Here is an 18,397-nt window from a genome sequence, read left to right on the forward strand (position 1 = left end):
GTAAGCATATTTTCTGTTACAACTGTAATGCGAACCAATGCAAAAATTAAAAGAGCACATAAATTTAATGTTTGAATTTATTTAAAAAAAGAGTATACTGTACAACCGAACCGAACTTTCTAAATAAAATGAAAATATCAAATTTAGTGCAACAAAAGTATCAAAACCTCGTTTGTCATTAATTAGCTCCAGCGCTAAATATCTGAAATTCCCCCGACAACAGCGCTAATTTCGATTTTGGCGTTACTCCACTGATTAATTATACAAGATAGAATGTCCCCAAGTGAGACGTTAACATTAAGATGCTTTATGTTATACTCTTGTAAATTTAGCAGCCAGCCCACAAGTTGCAAGCGAACAGTCTTAAGTAAAGAAATATGTATGATATTAAAATTATATGGAATACGTCGAAAAATGGTGTTTGAAGAAAAAACTTTTAACCGGATTAAAGTTATGTATTATTATAAATTTACAATTATTTAACATAATTTTTAATTTATCCGACGTTTCGCGTGCTTTACAGCGTGCGTGGTCACGGTGACTGAAGACAAAAGGTGTTGGAATTTGGATTTCAAAAAGTATCACAGCTGTAGAGAAAGTTGCATTATCTGTATTTATTTCCCCGGAGTTGGTATCGACTAAAAGATGGAGGGTTTTGGCAAAAATGACTCACGGTGTCCTCTATTTTCGCGGATTTCGGAATTTACAATTATTTTATGTTAAATAATTGTAAATTTATAATAATACATAACTTTAATCCGGTTAAAAAGTTTTTTCTTTAAATGTGTAATGGTAGGGGAGCCCAAGAGGGGATTTCGGGATTTACTAAAGCGCGGCAGATTAATATATAGGGGGATACCTTGTACCCGGTTAAGTACCTCCACAAAATATGAGGCTCATATATAAAGCCGCACGTGAAGGAGACAGGATCAGTTTAGTAAAAAAAAATTGACCATCAGAAATTCCCGAGCGCGTCAGATTAAGGTAGGGTGAGTTAATTACATCCTAAAAAGTGTATATTCCACTAATCTGACAATTTGAGAGTGACGGAAAAAAAGGGGAGGGCAACAAAGTTGTAAAAAAAAACGTCATCTCGACATTCTCGAGCGTAGCTAATTTTTTTTTTATTTTGAAGGAAATAATTCAAGAATAATGAAAAATATATAATCTGACGATTTCCGCAAGCCGAAATAACAAAAATTCGTCGATAAAGTTAAATGCGTGCAGCTGCGTGATGCCTACATTTCCTTAAACCGATCGGAATCTACTAAACGGCGTTCTAAATATTTCCCTCAAAATTACATTTCCTGTGAATTTGAACCGATTCGGACCGATAGATTTTGAGAAATTTTGAAAAATCTTAAAAAAATAAGAAATATTTTTTTTTTAAGTGGTTTCTTTATCGATCAACTTCAAAAACTAATCCGCGTTTGAGCTTGAAAAACCACGTCGATCGCCACCAAGCTGGTCAAAAGCGGTTGATTCGTTCGAGAGATATCGTACACGAAAGAAACCCGAAAAAGTGTTTTTTCGGGATTACTCCGAAATTTGTGGTTCGATCAATTAAAATTGCAAAATTATTTATGAGGATGATAAAACTGCGTCGAATGCCGCCAACCGCGTGAAAATTGCTTGATCCATTCAAAAGTTATTGCGGTTTGAAAATTCCAAAAATAGTGTTCTATGAAACTTCTATCAGACTTTCGAGCTGGGAGAGCTCAAATGCATAGAAATGTTATTTCTTTGAACTCAGCGAGCTCAAAATATCAATTTTAAGCGCCCAGGAATGGAATTAGCGGGAAGTTGCAGGGATGGCCCTTTAGGTGAACCGTTTTTCTATTTTTTTTTTTTGGCAGATCAGGCGAATCCCTCTAGATAATCGTCAGATTATGAGACAGTACGTTTAGAACATAAAGATGAACCACATATATCTTAATCTGACGCGCTTGAGTATTTCAAAATTGCGATTTTTTTTTGCAAATTAAGAAAATGGCTGTGGGTTTGCCTCCCATCGAAATCGTCAGATTAGTGAATGAGAGCTTTTTTTTGGTGCACTTAACACTCCCTTAGAAAATCTGACGCGCTCGATAAAATTTTTTTTTTTTTAATTTTCAACCCTTAAATACAACCACCCGCATCATGCAAACGATCAGATTAACATACGTACATTATTAAAAATACGTAGGGCATAGATGCTATCAATATCTGACGCGCTCGAGGATGTCCATGCAACAGTTTTTTTTTACATATTTAACTATCTATAGCCGCTTCCCCCACCGATGAAAAGGAATTTATCATATAACATTTTTTTCTTCTTTTTATCTAAGCTTTGCATCCCAATAGGTCTCTACGACGCTCGAGTAAATCCCCATTTAGCATCGTGGGCTCCCCTACCATAAAGGTTATGTCAATAAAAGACAATACTAAATGGTGTTTGGATAAAAAAACAAAGTCGATCAAAGTCGAAAGTCAACCTTGTTAAGTAAGATGTCACCACTAAATGCTTAATTGACTTTCAATAGCACTGAGGACATAGTTTTTGAATATTTCACTAGACACTACAGTCTACAATGTTCGTTCGTAACTAATTACTTTGACTTACAGACATTCACCAAAGTCAATTTTCTTCTAATAAATACAATACCATTACGTTATAGAGAACGCATTTTATTTAATATTTGTCAACCTCGTATCTTGCGAAAGTCTTAAACAGATGTCGAACGTTTTTCACTTCAAATCACTAAAGTTCACGTTCTTTTGATAAGGTACTTTAAACTATAAATCTCTAGTAAATAGATTTTTAAAACGTTTAAACACGTGGACCCGATATTGTTGTGACTTGGTTGCGCCTGATAACTTTACTATTTAATTCATTTTTTAAAGACCGTCAACGGAACATAATATCTATCTCCGCAAACATATAAACTCACAGTTTCAACGGAATAACTAAATTAGCTTAGGTTTACGCGAGTTCTACACAACAAACTTCTTTAACGGATTTAAACATTATTTACATAATTCGGCGTTTCCTTCGTGGAATTATGTAAATAATGTCTATATACATATATATATATATATATATATATATATATATAATACGTTTTATTGAAGTGAAACTTCTTAAGGCGTATGAGGGTAAAATTTTTACGAAACATCACGAAGATGTGCAGCGTTTTTGTCGATTATAATATTGATATATACAGAAAACTGAAGCCCAGACCTAAAAAGCTTGATTTTATGCCGATTAAATAATGAATGTTTAGTGTAGTTATGATATGTAGGAGGAACTGTGAGCATTAGGGAATTTTTAGTCTTTGTCGGAAGTGTATTGCAATTGAACATTTGTAACCAGATATAGACAAAATAAAGTCCCTTAAAACAATTATGTTTTACTTTTGCAGTCGTTGAAAAGCGTCGACTTTAACAATATAACTTTCACAGTTGTTTGTCATCTGAAACGAGTCAAATTATCTAATTCCATAATCACAAAGTAATCAGGTTACATTCAGGCTGCGGTTTGTGTCAATTACTTTAAGCTTTTCGAATCGTGAGGGTAATTAATTTAAGTTCCACAACACAACCGTGGTACAAAGCAGACATATTTCTGAATAAAGGTAAATTTAGTCAGTCCCTTGGAGCGCAACACAATGGTGTGGGCCCCATATGAAGCTAAATACAGTCTCATGTTAGAGCGAGTATGTGCCCGACCCTGTTTGTTCTGTGGTGGGTTTTGAAAGTATATTATGTAAAATTAAAAGCATTTCAAATCTATTTTTTGACGTTCATAAGTGTACGTTTTGTTACCTATATGAATAAATAATTTTGAATGTTGTTATGCCTTAGAAGAGAGCTTGCTTTGTCAGTGTACTTCTTTAGGATACGGGTCGGGGGCATGGAGAGACCAGGCCTATGGGTTCCAAGCAAGAACCTGAGGCGGAATTCACGACTTTTGGAAGTACCGCGCGGGCACTCCAACTCGGTAAGCGAAGCGCCACTAACAAGCGATACATGTAATATAGAGATAGATTTCTATCGAGATAGACTTTTTTGTTCGTACACTGGCTGAGTTCACAAGAGCTGCTTCTTATGTTTATAAGATCTAGGTATATATATATTTGTTTTATCCTTTTTAATTATTATCGGTGTAGTTCTATCATATTAGTAGTATCTGAAAATATATAATAATTATGTAGGAAATAAATATTGAGGTTGTCCAATAAATCTAAACCTTATTACTTCTCTAAGATTTGAATCCAGGACTTTAGTAGACTTTAGAAGTAGGTTAAAATTAGGGATGCATCCGATACCGATACCGATACCGATATATCGGCGATACTTTGTGTTTGCCGATATATCGGTATCGGCGATATTTTAATTGCCGATACAACAATACTTTTCAAATTTCGCGCTTTAAAAAAAAGTAATGTAAAAGCGCATCTTGTTTGATCTGGAGCGTGGGAAACGAGGCAAGGACTATCTATGCCCCTCACACCCGCTTAGTCCCCGCGTATTCCATTTCGCTAGACACTTTAGTTGGTTTTTAACTTCTATCGCGCAGTATTTTTTTAATACCAAATTAAATAAAATACAGAGTTACAAAAATCTTATCAATGTTAATTTTTATTATTAACAGTTATTTATTTTAATTTAACTATTACTCTTAATTCTTAATTTTATTTACTAAACCTTTAATCTTATTCAAAGTTTGTAACTGTTTATATTTTGTAATAAAAATTAAAAACTTTAACCAGACTTGATATATTTTACCTTAATTTAATTTGAATTCAATAAGCATTAGTATCGGTATCGGTATCGGAATCGGCGATATTTCTATAAGAGTATCGGTATCGGTATCGTATCGGCAAAAAGGCGTATCGATGCATCCCTAGTTAAAATATAAAGTTTCTGTCAGGCTTGTGTGAATCAATATGAGGTTTTAGAGTGACAAATGTGTAATTTTGTGTTTATTCTATTACAGTGACCTCAGCAAACACGTAACTACAACAACGGTTTGTATCTATTATATGTCTCTCGATATATTATATTTAAAGAAAAAAAAATTTAAACGGATTAAAGTTATAAAATTAGATAAAACTAATTTTAGTCGATGCCAACTCCGGGGAAATAAATACAGATAATGCAACTTTCTCAACAGTTGTGATACTTTTTGACATCCAACACCTTTTGTCTTCAGTCACCGTGACCACGCACGCTGTAAAGCACGCGAAACGTCGGATAAATTTAAAATTATGTTAAATAATTGTAAATTTATAATAATACATAACTTTAATCCGGTTAAAAAGTTTTTTTTTTCTTTAAATGTGTAAAGGTTATGTCAATAAAAGACAATACTATATATTATATTGCTCACTTACCACCACGAAGGTTGTGTTAACCTTAAACGTTGTAGATTAAAAATAATAAAGTGAAGAGGGGAAAATACGCTTTTACGTGTTAATATTTTACCGCGCGAGGCAAGAGTGTCGATCCTTAGACGAGAAAATTATGAATATTTCAACATTTTTCCTTTCATAGCAGAGTTTTGTGATTGATTCGGCTTAGGGTGACGGAGTAATTCTTTTGTAAAAGCTACAAAGGAAACAGTTCGTAGGCTACATTTTAGAGTTAGAAAACTCAAGCATGGAGGCGCAGTAGAATGAAAGAGCGATCATAAGAGATTCTTGACGCTACGTGGCACTCCCCAAAGGTTTTTGACTAGCAGATAAGGTGTGTGTTTGTTAAGTCTCACGAATCCCTTACATTTGTGAATTTGGATATTACTTGATGTTATGAATGTTATGATTATTCCCAGGAATATAGCGGAACAGATAGTAGGAGAGGTGGCACCAATTTTTGAGCAGGTATTTGAGGCAAGCTGAAAACTTGTCACATACCTCTCCTATTATATTCCAACACGGAATTGCAGACCTGGCTGGTGAGTAGCGGGGCTAAATCAACCCCTACATTTTTGAAAATATTAATTTTTTTTTTCCCAAAAATATGTTTGAGGCAATACGCAATTTATATATGTTGCAGTGTAATACTTAATAAATACGAAAAAAAATAAGCCAGACAATTTAATCGGGGCTTTAACATTACCAGACGCGTGCAAATATTTTTTCAAAAAATTATAAAAAATGTTTTTGAGGCAGCTTGAAATTTTAATGGAGTGTTATTTATAACTATAAAATAAAATTCCCAAAAAGACAGATCATTTCGGTAGGGCTTTCTACCTGCCAGGCGATCAAACAAATAATGGATGGGTACGGGCCTGTACTACTATAGACAAGCTGTAGTGTGAGAGAGCGCATATCGACAGCTGTCTTCGTTCTGGCTTGCCGCGTTACTATTGGCTCTAGTGAGGCCACGTGACTTACAATAACCCATGAGGTCTCCTTCCACATCATGCTGGCTTACTTTAAAGCAATTGGAAAATTCATATCTGACTGTGGACTCATGAATGTTGCGGTTGAAAGTAAAATAATTGCAAGTGGGTCTGTTGATTCATTTATTTCTGGCAAGCATTTCAACAGATGTAAGCGATTACACCCCCTGATGGCACTCGGATTGGAAATTTTACACTTTCAATTTTTCTTAGAAAATACTAAAATGACAATACCTGAAAATTTCGAAACAGAATTAATTGCTTTTAATAATCAAAATTTATCTTACGACGCTTTACTGCATAACAGCGAAACAGTTAACAGTACCAGTTTAAAGAAGCCTGTTTAAGTGGAACTTACGGCATGTCTCCACAATTCTATATGATTTACACTAATCTTGTGAATTATTATCAAATGCTAAGCCGAAGTATACGAACAGGAGATTTTCCATTGTTTAAATATATTTTACCAAAAATTAATAATCTTTTCTTTACAGTAAATCAACCGAATTACGCACGTTGGCTTGTTAGATATCACGAAAATTTAATAAAACTCGAAGAAACTCATCCACAATTATATGAAAATATGGAAAAAGGTCATTTTGGCATTCAAAGAACGGATAAATCCTTTTCTCGACAACCAATTGATTTGACGTTAGAACAGACTATCAATGCAGATGCTGGGAGACGATTGACTGGTGTAATTCATTTCAAAAATTCTATTTCTGCTCGTCAGCGATGGTGCAAAAGCCATGAGATTAGATCTACAATAATATCTCATACCTACGAGTTTACTGGTTTACGAAAACATACAGATGTAACAGCGGATCTACAGAGTTATAATATTAGAAGAGACTCAAAACACCTTGAATCATTTGTAGATGCTTTTTCAAAGTTCATAAACCCTTTCGATGCAAGCTTCGACAAGCTACAACTCTTTAATATTTCCAGCGGAAAAGCAGCTACACAAGCAGTATAAGATTATTTACTTAATATTGAAGAGAATGGCACAAAGTTACGTGAACAATTTATTTCCGAATGTGCTGATTCAGCTGAAAGGTTCGAAGTCTATAGCGAAAGTAAAAATTATGAATTTTTCCACTGAAACTGGAAAAAAAACTGTGAAAAGTGGTAATAGAGTACAAGAAATTAAAATGCAACGTGATTTGTTCGGTAGAATGCTTGGTTTATCGTTGGACTATAAAGTTGACATGGAAAAAATTTTGTGCTATCCGGTAACTCCTCTTCCGATGTCTATGTGCCGTTTAGATGGAAGTTTATATCAAACTGATAAGTCTACAATTGTTAAATGCTTTGAAAAACAACATAAATGCAACGATGCACCAAAAACCTTTGATGTAGTTATCGTTGACGGGTTTTTTTTGCTGCATACAATACAAGATATACCTGCAACGTTTGGCGGTATTGCAAAAAAAAATAATGAGCATCTTGACGGCATTTAAAGCTCTACGGGTTGATATTGTTTTCGATCAATATTTCAAGATTATGAACGTACGCGAAGAAATGAACAAAGAACTATTGATTTCAATATTATTGGTCCCAGTCAAACTAGGCCGACAGATTTCTTGAAAGAATTGAAAAATATAAATTTTAAGCAGAGTTTTGTCAAGTTTTTAATTGAATATTGGGCTACTGATGAAATGACAACATTTATTGGTAATACATTGATTAAGTTAAACTATGATTCGTGTTATTCTTATATTGTAAAAAATAATGTTGTTGAAGTGACTGTTGATGAGAGTCTGGCATGTAACCATCACGAAGATTGTCCACCATGTTTGTAAGCTCCAAACAAGTGCGAAGACAAATGTTCTTCTGAAAACTTCAGACACAGATGTACTGATAATCATGCTTGGAAACATGGATCATCTCCAAAGCGATGAGCTTAATATTTTTATGGAGTATGGTACTGGGAACTCTAAAAGGTACATCGATATATCCAAACTACATATTGAATTAGGACCATCTATATGTACGAGTTTACCTGGTTTTCATGCGTTAACAGGATGCGATTATAATCCATCATTTTTTCAAAAAGGCAAGATAAGACCATACAAAATATTGATTAAAAACAAAAATTATCAAAAAGCATTAGCAGATCTTGGAGTTGCGCATGTTACCAGTTCGCGTGATCAAATTTTGCCAGTCTTAGAACAATTCGTTTGCGAAATTTATGGATTTAAAAATACATCAAATATAAATGAAGCACGATTTCTTAAATTTTGTGCGACTTACAAAGCCGACACTGAAAATGAACCTTTCAGAAAAAAAATAAAAAATTGTGATCCCTCTACTTTACCTCCATACAAATCTGAATTAAAACAACATCTTTTAAGAACGCAATATATAACAAGCATTTGGAGAAATGCATATTTACGATTCCCCAGTTCTTTGACACCTAATAGAAACGGATGGACACTTAATGAGGATACGCTAGATTTTCACTGGTTTGACGGAGAGTGTATGCCGCAATTAGTATTCGACGCTGTTGTTCACGAGGAAAATAAAAATAACGATGATGAAAATCATACTACAGGTGAGAATAAATGGTTTATTTTTAATAACTGCTGCATTCAAATTTCTGTGATTAATTAAAAAAATTAATATCTATTTCTTTTCGCAGATGATGAAGAGGTTGCCGAATCTGATACAGATGAATCCGAAGATTCAAGTAGTTCTGATGAAGATTCTGATCCACAGACGAAAAATGATAATTTATATCTGACGTGAAACGAATTTAATTTATTTCTAATTTTTTTATACTTAAATAATTGAAATACTGAAGAAATATTATATTTTTATAAATCTAGTTTTGCGATTTTATATTTTAATCATTGGTTTTTTTTATACGTAACCCTTATTAATTTTAAGATGAAAAAGGTTTTAAATTTCCGTATAAATTTTGACTTGCAATAATGTCAGAGAAACAATTTTTAGTTTTGAATGTAGGGGCAACAGTATGAATTCTGTACTGAACTTTTTTTTAATTCTCTTCAAAAAATTAATATTTTTACGGAAATATCAAATATTTAACAATTCATTACGTTTAAATTCGCATTAAAATTGGCAAAATGGCTATTTTTTTAAGATAAAAAAGAAATCACAAAAATATCTCCCTTTAACGTCCATAAATCAATACAATCACTTTTATGCAAAATGTATTTAGTACAAATTCAGAAAATTTTATATTTTTTTACTCCGAAATTCTAACTAGAAACCTCATGGGTTATTGTAAGTTACGTGGCCTCGCTAGAGCCAATAGTAACGCGGCAAGCAAGAACGAAGACAGCTGTCGATATGCGCTCTCTCTCACACTACAGCTTGTCTATAGTAGTACAGGCCCGTACCCATCCATTATTTGTTTGATCGCCTGGCAGGTAGAAAGCCCTACCGAAATGATCTGTCTTTTTGGGAATTTTATTTTATAGTTATAAATAACACTCCATTAAAATTTCAAGCTGCCTCAAAAACATTTTTTATAATTTTTTGAAAAAATATTTGCACGCGTCTGGTAATGTTAAAGCCCCGATTAAATTGTCTGGCTTATTTTTTTTCGTATTTATTAAGTATTACACTGCAACATATATAAATTGCGTATTGCCTCAAATATATTTTTGGGAATAAAAAATTAATATTTTCAAAAATGTAGGGGTTGATTTAGCCCCGCTACTCACCAGCCAGGTCTGCAATTCCGTGTTGGAATATAATAGGAGAGGTATGTGACAAGTTTTCAGCATGCCTCAAATACCTGCCCAAAAATTGGTGCCAGCTCTCGGACCAAGACCGCGACCAATTAATTCAGTTTCGAGAGCGATTCCCAGAGATTAACATCGTAGAGAGAAAGGGCGAATAGTGAAGACAAGTGATATATGTGTAGTGCGCGTAATTCAAGTAATTAGTGACAGTATTTTATGCATTTATTAGTGTTTTATTCGCGTAAATTGTGTGTTTTTACTACAATTAAATTCCTTGTTAAATATATTAAAAATAAACCCCTGAAGAGATTTACGGAGTTTTTACCGATCCTGATAACCATAGTAATCACTATGGAAACACTTATTCTATTGACTATTAAATAGTCGTTATATTGTCTATTAATATAAGCCAATTGAATTAACCACAAGTATTAACGTTTACAAGCTGATCAGACTTTGACACTCTCAATGTATGATCTCCGAAGCAATTAAAATGGCAGCCCACAACAATTCCAAGCTTCCACAATAAAATTAATAGTACCTACACGGTGTCGCTAAAGCTTTATGGGTTTTGTTCAGATTACATCCTTTTTATTGATCATTTTAATTTCATACACAAGTAGGTGATCAGACTTCTGTATGTCCTTCGTCGACTTTTGGATTTGAGACATGCCGGTTTTTACGATGTTTTCTTCAACGTAAGAGGAAGTGTTAGATGCGCCTATATGCGCATAGAAAGGTCATTGATGCACGAGGATGGAACCCGGATCGGATAGACTTAAGCTGCGTACAAATTAAGCGCGGCCCATCGAACATTGGCGCGCGCGGCGGCCGCGCTCGAACGTGCCGCGGGTCGATCCGCTCGATGTCGGTTTTTGAGACCGCATCAAAGGAGCTTCAGTCGTTGGCTCGCGCGCAGTTGGGACGGTTATAGTTTTGGTGATTTGGCTCGCGCGGCGAATACGTAAAAAAGGGTGCGTACATATACAGTTGTACATATATAAAGTTGGATTTAAATATTGATGACAAAGCTATAACTTATAAAGTAACTAATATAACAATTATATATTAATTACATACAAAAAAATGGGTGCGTGTACTTATGTACGCGCGTAAGAAGTTATACTTCTCTGGCATTATTAAAAATAGTTTTTGATTGCATGCAAATAATTAATTACATACAATTAAATAATCAAAGACTGGAAAAGGAGTCATTATAGTCAATAAAGTTCAGTTTACATTTGAAAAATTAAATAAATAAATATTTATTTTTCTTTTATTTTTTTTACAAATAAGATAGTGAATCACAATGGAAGCGGCAGCCGCCCGACCACGCGCGTCCATTCTCGCAGGTTTACAAGAGTGAACTGGTCTGACTATCTGCCGCGGTCTGTTTGTGATCGATCGCCTGCCGCGCGCGGCAGTCACGTCCAACTAAATTTACATCTTCATATTGGCTCGCGCGGCAAATGAAGGTCAACTCTGGTCGAACATTGGCTCGCGCGGCTGCCGCGCTTAATTTATACGCAGCTTTAAGAGACCCAAGTCCAATAATTATTATAAGTATACTAGCTGACCCGGCAAACGTTGTTTTTTCTTAATTATATTTTCTAGGAAACATTTTTTTAGTTCAATAAAAATAACTATCTACTATAATAAAAAATAGGGGTTGTATGCTATTTTGTATGCTGCTTCATAAAAAAATAAAAACACAAATTTTTTTGGGGTGGACACCCCTTATCACTTAGGAGTTTGAAAGATAGATAGTAGCTGATTCTCAGACTTACTGAATATGCATAAAAATTTCATAAGAATCGGTCGAGCCGTTTCGGAGGAGTATGGGTGACACGAGAATTTTATAATATATTGGAATATATATTGTTTTATCACACAAAACTTCACCAACGTTTATTTATTGATATATTAGTATGTACTGTATTAGTTTACTACTCAGTTTAACACGCTCAAATATAATCACACTTAAGTAAATACGTAAACATCAAATTAATAAAGATTAATACGAACAAGGGAGCGAGTGAAATTCGACACATTAAATTAATTACTTCAATCAATTTGTTACTCAGATTTAGTTTGAAAACTCTGTGTACACAGTAAAACGTTCTTAACTAAGACTTATTTCTATAGATTAACTTTTTAGAGAAGTGTTGGCTAGTGGCTTCAGCGTGCGACTCTCATCCTTGAGGTCGTAGGTTCGATCCCCGTCTATCTACCAATGGACTTTCTTTCTATGTGCGCATTTAACATTCGCTCAAACGGTGAAGGAAAACATCGCTAGGAAACCGGCTTGCCTTAGACCTAAAAACTCAACGGAGTGTTTCAGACACAGAAGCTGATCACCAATTAACCCAAACTCAAAAGATGTTAAATTAATTATAAATTTACATTTACTACCAGTTCGCAATTCAAGGGCGGGCAAGAAGAACTGGCAAGAAACTCTCCGCCACTCTCTTTAATCGCTAAGTTTTAAGTCCTACAAATTGTTTGAACTGGAGCAAATCAATCCCAAGGATTAGGATCATTTAAATATTCGTCAAATTTATAAAAAGCTTTATTGAATAATTTACGTTTAACGAGAGCTTTGAATTTATTCAGTGATAATTCTCTAATTTCGCTTGGGAGGTTGTTTTTTTTTTTTTTTTAATAGAACGTGGGGCAAACGGGCAGGAGGCTCACCTGATGTTAAGTGATACCGCCGCCCATGGACACTCTCAATGCCAGAGGGCTCGCGAGTGCGTTGCCGGCCTTTTAAGAATAGGTACGCTCTTTTCTTGAAGGACCCTAAGTCGAATTGGTTCGGAAATACTTCAGTGGGCAGCTGGTTTCACATAGTGGTTGTGCGCGGCAAAAACTGCCTTGAAAAACGCTCAGTTGTGGAACGGCGGACGTCGAGGTGATACGGGTGGAATTTCGTATTCTGTTTCGACGTCCGATGATGAAATTCAGCTGCAGGTATTAATCCGAACAACTCCTCTGAATACTCTCCATGGTAAATGCGGTAGAAGATGCAGAGTGACCCCACATCTCTACGCAACGCCAAAGGATCAAGCCGCTCGGAGAGGGATTGGTCGTCGACGATTCGAACCGCTCTGCGTTGTATACGGTCAAGTGGAAGGAGCTGGTACTGGGGAGCCCCCGCCCAGAGGTGAGAGCAGTACTCCATGTGGGGCCGAATTTGCGCTTTATATAGTTGCATGCGGTGGTCCGGAGTGAAGTACCGCCTCGCCTTGCTGAGCACACCAAGCTTTTTGGAGGCTAATTTAGCCTTTCCCTCCAAGTGACCGCGAAACTGAACGTCGTTCGATATGTCAACGCCAAGTATTCCAATGCTGGCTGTGGCTTTAAGAAGAGTGTTTTCGAAAAGAGGAGTAGCGACAAAGGGTGTTTTTTTAGCGGAATACACCACTTTTTTGTTGTAAAAACTAATACAATTTCCTTATATGGAACCACCAAAACACCACTTGCCTATTAGATTAACAAATGATCAAGAAACAGATACAGAAAGCCTAGCCCTTAAAAAGTTGTAGCGCCACTGATTATTTTACTTTAAGATAGTTAAGCTGATTCACAAGTCATAGGTCAATAATATACATATAGTCGTATCATAGGTAGTCCCATTCCAGCCGGGACCACTAATTGATTACTATTTTGACTTAGGGTCCTTCAAAAAAAGAGCGTTACAATTCTTAAAAGGCCGGCAACTTGCTAGCCAAGGCAGTGTGTCCACTGTCCATGGACATGGCAGTATTACTTAACTTAATCTGATGATCCTCTTGCCCGTTTGCCTCCTGTTCCATTAAAAAATAAATACTTTTATAAAAGTAAATATCACGAAAACATGCCATATGTATGGCTAACTGAAAATACTAGGTACCTGTTCGACACAGAACTCCGAAACATAGGTATGGTAGAAATATTATCTTTAAAACAGATACAAAAATGTCTATTATAGGAAAATATTAAATAATCTTTACATAATTATAAAATATTGGTAACATTTTGAAGAAAAAAATGTGTATACTACAACTGATTGACAACATAATCAATTTCACAAATGAAAATTCGGAAATTAGTTATATATAAATATAAAACTTCATTTTTTTAATTTAAAGTCTCTCAACAAGAGTTTCATAGAGAATCAATAATACAATTTGTAACACTTTGATTGACAACATAATCAAGCTCACGCAAATATATTCTACTTACGTAAAGTAAAAAGACGAAATTAGGTATAAACATCTAAATATATAACTTCACTTTTTTAATTTAATGTCTTTGAACAAGACTTTTTTCGATACATCGAATTTCCAGATATTTTGAGAGAAACCCCAATTAGTTCAAACTTTGTGTAGTTGGCCTGATGTTGACAACTCTAATGAAATTCCTGAGAAAAATACTAAAAATTGCGCTTCCGCTAACCCAGCACATAATAAAGATAATACGAAGACAGCATTCTCAATAGGATTCCGTCGTTGGAATGTAGATAGAGCCCGGAATATTTCTAATATCATAAACACTACTGTGCGCTTATGGAAAATTATTATGGAGATGGAATAAATAGGAATATTTTATCTCTCTGTTTGGCCAGTTCTCGTTAATCGATAGTCATGAACTAGATTTATTGTATTCTTTGAGTATAAAGAATTTATTGAGACCACACCAAGGACAACATTTGTATAACAAGAAACAGAAAGAATGTCCGACACATCTAGATAATCGCAGACTCAGACACGACAGCTCATCCGATTATAGACTTTAAAAACGTAGTAGCATTATATGTTTTCAACCCTTTTCAAATGTACCAATGACTAAAGAGGCTGACTCAATAATAATAAAAGCTATATGTATATGATAAAAATAAAAATTTCCTACTTTTTCATAGTATTGTTTTATGGCGTACAGTGTGAAAGCAACAAAAATATAAACAAAATGGACTAGTAATGAACTGAATAAATTATTATTATATATTTTTTTAAACTTAATATTATCACAATTAGACAGTTAAAATTGACGTGCATGTAAATTTATAGTTTTGTAAATTTTTCGTACTGTCGCAAAAACGAGAGGGTTCTGTATTCCACTCACAACAAAACAAACAAAGATTTTTAACAAATAATAACAAAAGCCCTTTTCAGATACATTTATATTTCCGTTATCTCATTAATTCCTAGATATTTGTGTGCCATTTTGTGTGCTATTTTGGCAAAGGCCTCTTCCAAATCCCGCCATGGAATTTACTGTGCCACTCTCTGTCATGTACCTGCTGTTCCCTTAATCTGGTCGAACCACCTTCTAAATTGTCTTCCTGTTTTACATTTATTTTAACCTGGGCACCAGTTTAATACTTTGTTGCTACACTTGACTTACAAGAGAACAGAATTCTCTTACCATGTGCCCTGCCCATTTTTACACTTAAGTTTATTTATTTTCATTGTAGCATCTGCTTCCATATGAACCAAAGTTTTAATGCAAATTTTCCAAAAGTGCAAAGCTCGAAGCTTCGCCAAAGCGTCTACCGTCGTTTTTGTAAAATATAGGTCGTACAAGCGTTGTTTTAATATAAATCACCCTACTTACCAGTTGTACTGTTTTAATGCATTCCTCCTGATTCATGTGGTCAGCATCGAAGCCTACAAGAGTTGGCAATCTTCCAGAAAGAAATATTAAGGAAATTTATGAGGCGAACTTCATATTTGATACAGAGCTTAGGGCGTTATGGCTTCAATTGACCTATTAAGTCAACATTTTGTAAAAAGCCCGATGCGATTGTAGTTTTGTACCGTTAAATTTAAGATTGGTTTAAAGAAATCCATACAATTGGTAGGATAGTTTATTAATGTCTGAAATTTCAGTTAATAATAATTTCTAATAATAAGGCCACTTTAATTCCATACTATACAAATGACAAATGGGTGTACCATTTGATTTGTAATTATTGTGTTTTAGTATTATTCACTTAGTCTACGTTAGTTATTGTTATTTCCATTACTTCGTAATCTGCAGTATGGACCCCTTTTGGGCAAAGAACCTGAACTTTCCATTAGAACCATTAGGCATATGGCAAAAACTTGACGCGCGTTTTCACGACTAGACATTGTGGTATTTTCATACAACTGTTCACATGAGCGCGCGTCAACGCGGCGCTCAGAGAAAAAGTCTCTAGACGCAGGTGATCGCGCGTTGACGCGCGCTTTGAAATTAATGTAATGTCCGTATGCTGTTCAGTTGAGCGCGCGTTTTCATCGCGATCGCATGTAATTTTGTTAATTTTCGTAATTATATTTATAACAAACTGGGTCTATTTTTCAAAATTGGATGAACCCAATGTGTATGTTTTCTTTTTCTATATTTTTCTTTATAATATAACCACAAAATAATAGCCTCTTCCACGTCCATTTTCTACGTTCTACCGAACTAGACTGACGAGTACTCTCGCAACGCGCATTAGCGCTCATCATCTGAACTCTCTTCAAATCTGACCGCGCGTCACATGTAACGCGCGGTAACGCGCGTTACATGTGAACATAGCCTTACTTTTTCCTGGAGGTCCCATCCAGCGGATAGCTTTAGCGGTCCATCTGTACACCTTGCAAAATGGCCTGCCCATTTCCATTTACGCTGTAAGGCGTCGGTAGTCACTTCGTATTTTGTTTGTGAATCTTTTTTAATTTTAAGATGCTTCGCTCCATTGCTTTCTGGGACTTCACTCTCTCTCTCTCTCTTCGACTTCACTTGGTTCTCGTAGACCAAGCATGGGAGAATGCTAGTGTCCATCAAAGTTTTTTTTTAATCTAGGCTGTAGTTTTTTAAAGATGATTAACATGATGATATTAATTCATATAAGAGATTAAGGTAAATCTTGAGAGTTCTTAGAAGGGTTGCACTTAGTACTGTGTTGATGTACATTTTGCATAATATAGTTTATATGTGGTTTTTAATGTTAGAATCGCTTTGGGAATGGGCTCCCTATATAGTGTGTAATTCTGATGATTTTAAAATGTTACCAAATAAATAAGATAAGTAATTAATTAAAATTAAATGGGTTTTAACCGGGTTCAATTCTCGGTTAAACAATTGCTCGTTTTGGTACGAAGAGAAGGCTGCAGATAAATTCATGAACATTTATCTGAAAACCCAATCAATAAAACGGGGGCGTATGGGATTAAATCATTACAAAAAATGCCAAGAGGGCATTTCCAGTCCATTTCATTCCCATATTATTTTCGTACGTAATAAATATTCTATTTTTTCCTTAACAAAAACTAGGTCAGTCTTACTGGTATAATTCAGAAGTTCAGTTAACTTGGCCTCTCGTGTTTGGTAAACAGAGCATGTCTACTAACGACATGAGTACTATGTAATATATAATACGTTACTATTTCGACCCTCGCCACAAAGTTGGATTAAAGCTTGATAGTTCTTGACGTAATTCTTGATTCATGATGCCTACATTAGGCTAATTAATCTTTTCCTATAAACAAGTCCTGTGAAATTCAACAGTCTTCCTTATATACAAAAAAATAAATAATAGTTTAAAAAAAACTAAAAATGGTAATATATTCACAATAATACCAGAACTTTTGTTCATTACCATTTTCAGCCTAAATTAGGAATTATTTTTCACTTTTTAGTTTGATGTGCTTTAAAAGCGTGTTTTTTAGTTTTTTTAAATTAATAATTTTTTTCGGATTATTGCATTGTCATCGATCTTTGACAGGTGCGCCAAGTTTGAATTAAATCTGTCCGTTAAAAGTGGGTCAAAATCGAGTCCGAAGGAGTCGGTTACATACATACATACATACAGGTGAAGCTAATATAAAGCGTGTAAAACCCTGTGCATGTGGCACAATTTTTTATTTTGTTACACTCGTAGAAGTATCAATATTGGGCTATGCTTTTTCCAGTTGGACATGGCTGGAATTTGACGTTTTCAGGACACGACATCGAGTAGATTGCGGGAAAATATTTCTTAGTCTAAAATTTTCGTCAATATTTTCATAATTATATATTTTATTTATTTATTAACACTTCGTTACCTTATAAGTTATTAGGCAACGGGCGGACTTATCGCTAACAAGCGATTTCTTCCAAACAACCCTAGTATGGGTAAATAAAAAAGTAATACTGTTGGTAATCAAGAAGTGCATTAATAACATTATATTCTAAATTATCGCCATAATTTTCATGTTCGCCTACATTTCAGAACAAAAAACTACTAATTATCATAAAAAATAAAATAAAATTCTAGATTAGAATAGTTGATAATCTGTAATCTTAACTT

The sequence above is a fragment of the Pieris napi genome, chromosome 17 (genome assembly GCF_905475465.1).
Source record: "Pieris napi chromosome 17, ilPieNapi1.2, whole genome shotgun sequence".
NCBI lineage: Eukaryota > Metazoa > Arthropoda > Insecta > Lepidoptera > Pieridae > Pieris > Pieris napi.